At 30.6% G+C, this 10721-nt stretch overlaps 1 long non-coding RNA gene across 1 annotated transcript; it reads left to right on the forward strand.

Annotated features, from left to right (window-relative positions):
• The first annotated feature begins 5560 nt into the window (after positions 1 to 5560).
• Positions 5561 to 8891, forward strand: LOC143044776 (uncharacterized). Its single transcript, XR_012968773.1, has 3 exons — positions 5561 to 6122; positions 6895 to 7059; positions 8104 to 8891. It is a non-coding gene; the product is annotated as an uncharacterized LOC143044776 (long non-coding RNA).
• The last annotated feature ends 1830 nt before the right edge of the window (positions 8892 to 10721 follow it).

Here is a 10721-nt window from a genome sequence, read left to right on the forward strand (position 1 = left end):
GAAATCATTATTGAATTATATATTTTATAGTTGATTACAACTTAAAACATTCTTATTCTTTGAATAAAAACAAAGCACCATGGGTGAATACATACATGTACAGTTATTCCTCATATATCAGTCTGATAAATAGACGAAATGTTAATTTAAACAACATGTTCAGTAATGATGTATTGCTACGAAAAGAAGTAGAACGTACTTTTTTCAAAGTATTATAAATGACTCAGTTAATATTTTATATATCTGATAATTTACGTGTGATAGGCTTCTATTATATTTCAAGTTAACAAAATTGGTAGAAAACGAACATCTTTCCTTTTTACGAATATTCAAGACAAGCAGTCGTGTAACAATATTTTCTTAAATTCCCAAAATAAGTTCTTCGAGTGTTTTTTTCAATAAGCCCATGGAAATCATAATGAGGTTGTATGGTTATATGGGATTTTTTTTTATTTTTAATAATTTTTAGCTCACTTGGCCGAAAGGCCAAGTGAGCTTTTCTCATCACTTGGCGTCCGGCGTCCGTCGTCGTCCGTCGTCGTCCGTCGTCGTCGTCCTGCGTTAACTTTTACAAAAATCTTCTCCTCTGAAACTACTGGGCCAAATTTAACCAAACTTGGCCATAATCATCATTGGGGTATCTAGTTCAAAAAATGTGTCCGGTGACCCGCCCAATCAACCAAGATAGCCGCCATGGCTAAAAATAGAACATAGGGGTAAAATGCAGTTTTTGGCTTATAACTCAAAAACCAAAGCATTAAGAGCAAATCTGACAGGAAGTAAAATTGTTGATCAGGTCACGATTTTTCTGCCCTGGAATTTTCAGATGAATCGGATAATCGGTTGTTAGGTTGCTGCCCCTGAATTGGTAATTTTGAGGAAATTTTGCTGTTTTTTTGTTATTATCTTGAATATTATTATAGATAGAGATAAACTGTAAACAGCAATAATGTACAGCAAAGTAAGAACTAAAAATAAGTCAGTATGACCAAAATAGTCAATTGACCCCCTAAGGAGTTATTGCCTTTCATAGTCAAATTTTAACAATTTTCTTAAAATTTGAAGATTTTCAATAACATTTTCCACAGAAAGTACTGTTATAGATAGAGATAATTGTAAGCAGCAAGAATGTTTAGTAAAGTAAGATCTACAAACACATCACCATCACCAAAACACAATTTTGTCATGAATCCATCTGTGTCCATTGTTTAATGTTCACATAGACCAAGGTGAGCGACACAGGCTCTTTAGAGCCTCTAGTTATTGAGATTTCCCCGCACAAATTATATTTTATAGACGATTTTTATGGAACGCCGGAACTGTCTTATAGTGTAAATATTTAATGTGTTCTGTCGCTTTGTCTTTACGTCCTGTCGTTTCTTCTTTATGTTATGTGCAAATGTTTGTATTTCATGACACGGCATCTCTGTGCTATGTCAAATTAGTTATTTGTTTGGTCAAACAGTAGTATGATATGTCATTGTTAAAGTTTGTTGTGTACAATAGGCATTACATCATGCTTTAACTACTATATATTCTGTGAATACGTCGAAACTTTATGATCAACCACCTTTACATTCTCTAATATTTTATCTATGTTGTGTCTATTCTTCTTTTACGTAAGTCAGTTAAAAATTGCGTCCTGTCTCAAGTGTTATTGTTATGTTAAATGTTCTAAACGTTTTGTGTACATTTATATTAACACATGTTTTGTTTTTACTTTACATCAATTTAAAGAGCAAGTAGCATTTAATAAAGGAGAATAACACTTCCAAAATTTAAGTCCGTTTAACATGTTTAAGGATGTACTTAGGTGATTTCAGGTAAAATTTGATTAATCAAGAATACAAAATTGATACTTAAAGATGGAAGAATATTAGTTAAGGATCAAAATAAGCAAACAATATTGATAGGTCTTGGATCTCCTTTTTGAGATATTTGGTTTATAAAATATGGCGTGAAAAGGCTGACTCTGACTTTTTCCTTGTATTTGCATTGATATTATTTTGGTCTCAAATCAAAAGAAAGAAAATTAAGAATCTGCCTAAATTTTGTCAAATGACTTGTTATGAGTTATTAAGTCTTATGTTAACAGATAAATTATTAGTGTTATGGGGCAAAATAGTTTACCTTGTATCGTATGGACAAATACAGAGGAATCCGAACATTTGACACTTATACCAAAACATCACCTAAGTAGATGCTTAATGCTGTTATTATTATTTTCAGGTAAAAATCTAGTATGCCTTAAAAATGTTTTCACATTATAGAAAACATGAATTAACTATTAACTCGATGCATAAATGGATTGGTTTTAGAATAAATAGATAATGAATAATGCCTGAACATAATCACCTCAAAATGTATCTAAATGCATATATAATGCTTACCATGCTAGAAGAAACAATTTAGGTCAAATATTTCTAAAGAACTATACAAAAAGTTATTGAATCAGTATGTGTCATTCATTTAAGTGATATGAACTTCTAACAAACAAAAAACAAAAGAAATATGACAAATAAGTGAAAGTATTCAAAAATGTCATCTCTATTGACGTAGTACCTAAACAATAAATAGCTTGACATTAAAACTTTCTTCATATTTTTATTGTCAATGTTTGTTGTCAGAAAGATTCTACAATTAGGTATATATCCATACACAACTCGAGTTGATGGATACAGAGAACTAGTATTGACCAGTATTTTTATCATTGTTATCGGTTTATCATCAATAATGAAAATACCCTTTAGCATTGTTAAAAGCGAAAATGCAAAATATATCAAAGTCTAATGAGACTTTTTTGTAGGTAATCAAATACAGAATAACACTAGTAAACAAATAAGAGTAGTTTTCAAAAGATGAACAATAAGACAAAGTTGCAGTTCATATTTAACTTGATGTATTGCATGGTACTGCAATTTTTTCATTAAATATTGATATTTCATACCAACATCCAATAATGAAAATAACACACGTAAAGTAAAGAAGTTCAGTTTTAAATTGATCAAATGGATCATTTAAATAAATTTGTATACTCTTTTTATCAATTTATCTATACAATGAATGAAAAACTGTATAAATTTGTTTTTATCTTCAATCACACATTGTCTCGCTACCGTAATATAAAGTGGATGGAACTATTCCAACATATCTTCAAATTTGCACACGCACTGTCGATTTCTTTTCAAAACCCCAAAACAAAATGAAAACATAACAAAGTCTTTAAGCGGGAAAGCTCATGTATGTCAGTTGTAGTTGACACAGTATATACTCATGGTAAAGGCTTACATATACTGTATGGAGAATAAATTAATCTTAAGACGCCATTTTAAAATAGATGCTTACATATTTTAAATATTTTGTTTTTATATTTTGCTTAATCAATTTTGTAAAAGATAAGCAGGTCCAGCCCATAGATCATATTACTGTACCAGTTAGCTGTTAACAAACTTAACAATAAGTGGTATATCGTTTGAAGTAGTATTCAAAATATGTAACAAACCATAAAATTCCACTTGAAATCTATAAATACATACAATGGGTTTTTATTACCAACCTTTGCATTTAGCTGAGAGGATTTTCTAGTTACATAAATATATCTTATTTTAAGCAAAATGACTGAACCTTGATACTTGATTTCAAACAGAAAAAGGAACATAAGATAAACGGAAACTCAAATGCTTAATAAAATTGAGGACAAATTCTACGAATAATCTAATTTGCAGTATTGTTTTTGAAAGAGTACTTTGAAAGATTAAAATCGGAAGTGACACATTGGCATCTTCCTTTGCAGGTGCTCTGTTCCAAGTCAGGAATATGACAGTTGGTATCCATTCGTTTTATGTGTTTGAGCTTTGGATTTTACCATTTAATACGAAACTTTCAATTTTGAATTTTCCTCGGAATTCAAGATATTTGTGATTTTACTTTTTAAATCCTTATCAATCTTATTTAATCATTGAATTGTCCTTTTTATTTAGACTGATGCAGATTATATGTTTGAATATGTCAAAAAGAGCAACAAAAATTAACTTCTTGAAATTGCATGTCTACAGTTACATGTATATGGTGGGTGCTAGCGGTACATCTTTCCAGTGAACTGTATCCATTTTAAATGCGCTTCTACGATTGTGAGATTGAGGAACATAAAGTTATTTCAATAAAATAAGAAAACCCATCGAACAAGCATTTGTTTATGCATACTTTATGTAATGATAGTTATCACATTGACCCTTTAATATAAAGAGAGAAAGTACGTACTTTTCAGTAATAATGACGTGTCCTCCTATTGGAAATATTCAAACCTATTTTTGAATGATATTCAGATCTTAAAAATAATAATTGAAATATACTTTATAGTTGATTTTCATACTATAGCTTGTCACAACTAAAAAAACATTCTAATTCTTTTAATACAAGCCAAGCACCACGCGCCGTTCGGGTGAAGACATACCCATAATCGTATGCATATCAGTCTGATCAAGAGAGGAAAAGTTCAAACAATAGGTTCTTTATGTTGTAGTGCTACGACAAAAAGCCGAAAGTACTTTTTGTAATGACTCTGTTAATATATCTTTAACATGTTTAATATATATCTTATAATGAAAGTGATGGCTTTTCACGCCACAAGTTTATAACTTTATTGTTTATCAAAATGTTTCATGATTTTTTTTCAGTAAGATTGATATCAATATGATCCTATTCTATTTCAAGTAAATAATTGGTAGAAAACGAATATGTTTCCTTTTTACAAATATTCAAGACAAGCAGTCGTGTAACAATATTTTCGTCAATTCTTGGATTGTTTTCGGTTTTTTTTTTCAATATGCTCATGGAAATCATAATGAAGTTGTATGGTTATATGGGAGTTTATTGGTTTTTTTTTGTGTTTTTTTTTATATTGAGATTTCCCCGCACAAACTGCCTCTTGTTTATCTTTTTATAGTGAAAATACACAAACCTGTTGCACTTGAGTCAATGTCAACACAGTATTAATTGAATTATCATATCTTGCTATTTTGTTGTATGTATTGCCTGTAGTATATATGTTTATTTTTATTACACATGTTACATATCTATTGTTTGTGTATCGCATATGCTATTGTTTATAATGATTATGTGTGTACCCTCCTGGGTCCCTAATTTGTTGAATAAAAATATTCTATTTTATTCTATATATAATCTGGAATCACTTTGGACTTTCATTGTTCAACAACAGGATTGTGTCACGTTATCTGTATATATCCTATATAAAATGAATTGTCGTATTTAAATAGAAAACTACTTACTAGATTTCTATTTGTTTTCCTTTGTGATGAGTGAATCTTCCTGTTTAAAGAGAAAATACTTAGTTAATGTGTTCTAAGTGTCATTTGAATTAATATGTTTTTTTAATATCAAAAATATATTATTAGCAAATCAAAGTTTGAAGGGAAACGTATATGTGATGGCAACATTCCATTCTAATCATGATAGAAATAATCTGTGTTCACCAAAAACTGTTGTGGATGAAAACCACACGTATGAGCCTTTAAAACCAATACACTTGCCAATATCGAATGGCAGGTATGATACCTTGCTAAACGTTCAAAATTCTGGAAAAAATCATCAAAACAAGCTCAGTGGAAACAGAGAACAAAGGGATTGTAATTTGGAGCACAATCAAACGTATGAAAGATTTACTAATCAACGTGGTAATAACCAAAATATTTACGATTCGACACATACAGACGCAGCATATGTATCTAAACATTTTGTGAATTCCGCGCCGAAATCCAGATTATGCTATAATCAAAATACTTATTGTTACGCTACCACGGCAGAGATTAAACAAGATGATCATTATAGCGAATTACAAAAACAGAATTCTCGCAGCTCTAACATATATGAGATTGCAGATGGAAAACAACTAAACTTAACCCAAAACACAGGACCAAATAAACTGTTACCTATCAGTGATAAAAAGAAAACAAATATCGTAGGTCAGCGAGGAAAGAGATGTGTGTGTTTCGTAATTGGTTTCCTTTTGGGAGGTGCCATAGCTAGTGTGGCTGTGTTTATGTTGCTGAATACTAATTCGAACATGTCTAAAGATGTTGAAAAGTACAACATTCAGGCACAAGGTATTTATTCTATTTGTTAATTACCGCTCAATATTTCACTTGAGTAAAAATAATTTCTCTCAAAAATATGTAAATTATATTTAAGGTAGATGGGTGTCTAATTAAAATTCATTAATTTTTTTAATAATTTGTCAGAATATAATTTATATTATGCTATTTTGAAAAAATATCATAACATGTGTGGATCACCACAGGCTTTTCTTCACGCTACAGGTTGTTCAACATTGTCAGATGTTGTATAAAAATAAACATGAAAACCGAATTTTGTGTGATAAAAAGAGTTACATGAATATGTGGCAAAGTTAAAACACATCATTTTCTATGTTAACATGAAAAGTCTTACACATCTGTTCAGGAAAATTTTGCCAAGGTAGAAAGTCTTAAGTAGTTCGACAAATACGAAGTTTTGTCATCAGCTTATTTATATGCTCATATGTTTATAGGATATCAAAAGTCAAAAACAGTCAAATATCATATAACTACAAATCAATGGCACTTAGCGCCAAATGTACACGATTCAAATGATGGAACTCATTGATGATGACTGGAAAAGCCAACATCTACGATATTGATCTTTAATATTCAATAGGTCTATATATATATACTAGTATCCTGTTAATTTTTTATGTGTCATAGATTAGAAAGAAAACAACTATTTTAAATCAAAATATATTTACTACAATTTCTTGATTAAAATGTTCATTGTAATATTAATCAATTATAAATATGTAAATATGAGCCTTTATATCATGAGATACGTGTATAATTGTAGTGTATAAGAACATATCGGTATGTGAGTGGGACACGTGGTCTTCCTGGTCAGAATGCAGTTTTTCATGTGGAAATGGTACACAATATAGAGAAAGACAACAAACTGGAACATGTAATGATAAAGCTAATAACGATACAAGAACATGCACTAATAACCCTTGCAAAGGTACATGTTGATAACATTTTTTTAATTATTCATAATTTAAATTTAAAAGATATACATATAGCTATGAAAAACATGAGTAAGAAGGGCAAGACTATTGGTATACAGAATCGTTTGGTGATTTATTACTTTATCATGTTTATACACTATCATGAAAAGCCGAACAGAAATATAGCCTCGAACAGCAATTTGTTCGATCAGTCGTCACAACAAACTTTTACTCGTTAAACAAACATAATACAAATAGTACCGGTAGTAATATGACTTCTCTACATCCGTTTTATATCTCCTTTAATGTTACTGATATATATGTTTTTAAGTATGCTAAATAGTTTTTTGACATAATATCACGAAACAGTTGAATGACTTTTTGGTATATTTCGGCTGTCATTTCAAATAATATTTTATATATTTTCAAGCAAATACACAATGCTTTCGTTTCGTATCCGTAGCTGGCACCAACAGCTCGCTATAGCTTGCTCATTTTGAGGTAAAGAGGTTTGATCCTTGGAAAGTAAAGACAAAATCCGTAAATTTGTCTACTCTAATATTTTTCTCTCGTATACTTTTCATGTCACCTACTTTTCTAAAAATGATCCGGAATAAACTCAGGTACTAGTTGTAAAGGAAGACATGTCTGACTGCTGACTTTGTCGTTGATAGCCAACATGACAATAAACAATCGCTGCTGAATTTATATTATTTCGAGGATAATTACTCAAGATTTTGTAGTAAAACCTAAAGCATAGCATAGTGGTTGTTTTTTTCAGCGTCGATGCATTGTTATCTTTTATTGTTTGAATCTGTGGCATTAAAGTTAATAAGAATCAACAGTGGTATTTATTTTTTTTCAAATTACCTTTCTCTCTTTCAGTAAAATCATAAATATTTTTCTGATGCGAAACAACATCTGAAGAAGTGATAATGGAAAAAAACATTTCATATATTATTATAGAATTAAGGCCTTTTACAAAATGTTTTAATAATGAGATATGAATGTTTAAGAGATAACAACACTAATTTGAAAATGTATATTTTCTATCCTAGGTAGAAGAGTATTACTGGATATGACTTTCGACCCATCTACTCTAAATGCGAAACGGTATTTATCAAGAGACAATACAATTCTGAGCAACCAGTGGTCAAGTCAAACGCCCAAAGGGTCTCCTGGTAGAGGCGCACTACAAACATATAGTGGAGTCATTGCAGACCAGTGTTTCGGAAATGGAAAGAAAATATATTACCGTGTTTTCTATAGCTATACTTTGAAAACTGTTTTGTCGGCCACTAATCTTATTTTAGAAGTAGGTCTTTCACAGAGGGACGAGGTTGATCGATCTGATTTTGTTGGAAATGTACAGCAAAAGGGTTGGTCATTTGCACTTGCCAGATGTGGTTCTTCAAACAACATTTGTTTGAGAGCAAAACATCTTAGAACACTACATACTAATGATTTCTTCAGTGGGAACAGTGTAGGTTTGCAGAAAAATGGTACCTTTGAGTTACTTATAGACAGGCAGAAAAATAAGTTTACTTTGAAAATTTCAAATACTCAAAAAACTGTTATTTCGTTTGAAAATGTTGCCTCAAACAAAGTACTTTGTCCAGTATTCGGAGTTCATAACATACCAAAAGTTAATGTTCTTCTCCAGATATTGGAGAGTAGAGATGTTACACAAGAACAGTTCGAATTTTAAATAAAAAAAGATAATATTTTTTTCATATAGAGAAAGAAATAAACATGAACAATAGATAAATAGATCAATAGTTATATAGATATGTAATTTTATGTATATACATAGATACATAAATTGATTGATTCATAGAAAGATGAACATAGTTTAAACATAAAGGCCATATATAGACATGTGTATTTTTGAATTCTTGTCATTCATGTTTGTCCATGGGCTTTGTGTATATGCCATTTTGTTTTGCTTTGTTGACATATTTGGTTTTTTTGATAGTGATAATGATTACTATAACACAAAGTTTGATTGTCGTATTCTTATTTCTGAGATTTTTACCTATTATGTACGTATACATTTGTTTTGTTGATAATATTGCTAATATAATGGAATCGTATACCACTATCATGCAAGCAAGGGGTTTCACTAGCAATCAAACTTGATTTAATTTACTATTTTCTACATATGGAAATGCCTGTATTAAGTAAGGAATATGACAGTTGTTTTCTTTTCGTTTGATGTGTTGGAGCTTTGAATTTAGCCAGTTGATAAGGGACTTTAAGTTTTACATTTTTCCTTGAGTTTGGTATTGTTTGTAATTTTACGTTTTGTTCGCGAAGATAGGAAGTTCCTTATTGATTACTCATTCCGAAAATTTACATATACTTTAATTGATGTTCTTTATTTGTTCAAGTAAAAGGAGAAATATCAAACTAATCAAGGTTTCATCAAGTATCTTCATCAAGTATCTTCATCAAGTATCTTCATCAAGTATCTTTTAAACCAGCATCTCAAAGATTCAAAATTAAAAATTAAAATTGAATGCAACAACTCAAAAAACATAGATATAGGAAGATGTGGTATGAGTGCCAATGAGACAATTCTCCATCCAAATAACAATTTATAAAAGTAAACCATTATAAGTCAAGGTACGGTCTTCCACATGGAGCCCTGGCTCACACCGAACAGCAAGCGATAAAGGGCCCCAAAATTACTAGTGTACAACTATTCAAAACGGAAAAACCAACGGTCTAATCTATATAAAATCTCCTATAAAGAACAAAATCGCGTCTAAATCACTGCTAGGTGAAAAAATCGCATCGTCAGATATAAGATTTACAAATGTAAAACAATTCAAACTTAAATACTGACACCTTGATTAATATATAAACCAATATCCGTTTAAAGAATAGGATATACAGCAATAAATGACAAGCACTGAATAACACGATTCTGTCTTGAGACATGCACATACAGAACAAATGAGTCGTTTTAAAAATTCATTATACATTATTTTTAAAGGTACCAAAGTCCTCCGATTTTGCTGCTTGCTGTTTTGGCTGTGTCGTCGTGTGTCTTTGCTGTGCATTGTTTAAGCAAGTACGATGTTTAAACTTCATTTATGTATGACCAATTTTAAAACCACATTATCGAGTCTTGTCAATATTCATTATAATTGTGAAAAAGCATCTTATCATTAAGTAGTATTTATAAAAGTTAATTCAAACAAAATCTGGAATAACTTCAACTGTGCTTATTCTGCTGCACTTAATGTGCATTCGACAGTTGAAGTCTCTTCAGTGCTTAATGTCTCTTCGGGGTCCAAATGTAGAGCTTCTAAACCATAAGGGACACAGAAATGTAGCCAAGGAATCAGAACGATGCATTAGCAAGGTTGATATCTTATAGTAGAATTGTTTAAAATATTTTATAGCATAAAATTTACGTTACAATATATCAATATTTTCATGACATTACCGAAGTGCTGGCAATATTCTTGGCTAATAGCTCTGATACAGGGATTCTGGGATACTGATTACTTGCGAAGTTACATTTATCATCTATATCATGGTATCTCTGTATCATGGTATCTCTGTATCATGGAATATCTCGGTATAATGGTATCTCTGTATCTTGGTATCTCTGTATCATGGTATCTCGGTATAATGGTATCTCTGTATCATGGTATATCTGTATCAT

The sequence above is a fragment of the Mytilus galloprovincialis genome, chromosome 9 (assembly GCF_965363235.1).
Source record: "Mytilus galloprovincialis chromosome 9, xbMytGall1.hap1.1, whole genome shotgun sequence".
In the NCBI taxonomy this organism is placed as follows: Eukaryota; Metazoa; Mollusca; class Bivalvia; order Mytilida; family Mytilidae; genus Mytilus; species Mytilus galloprovincialis.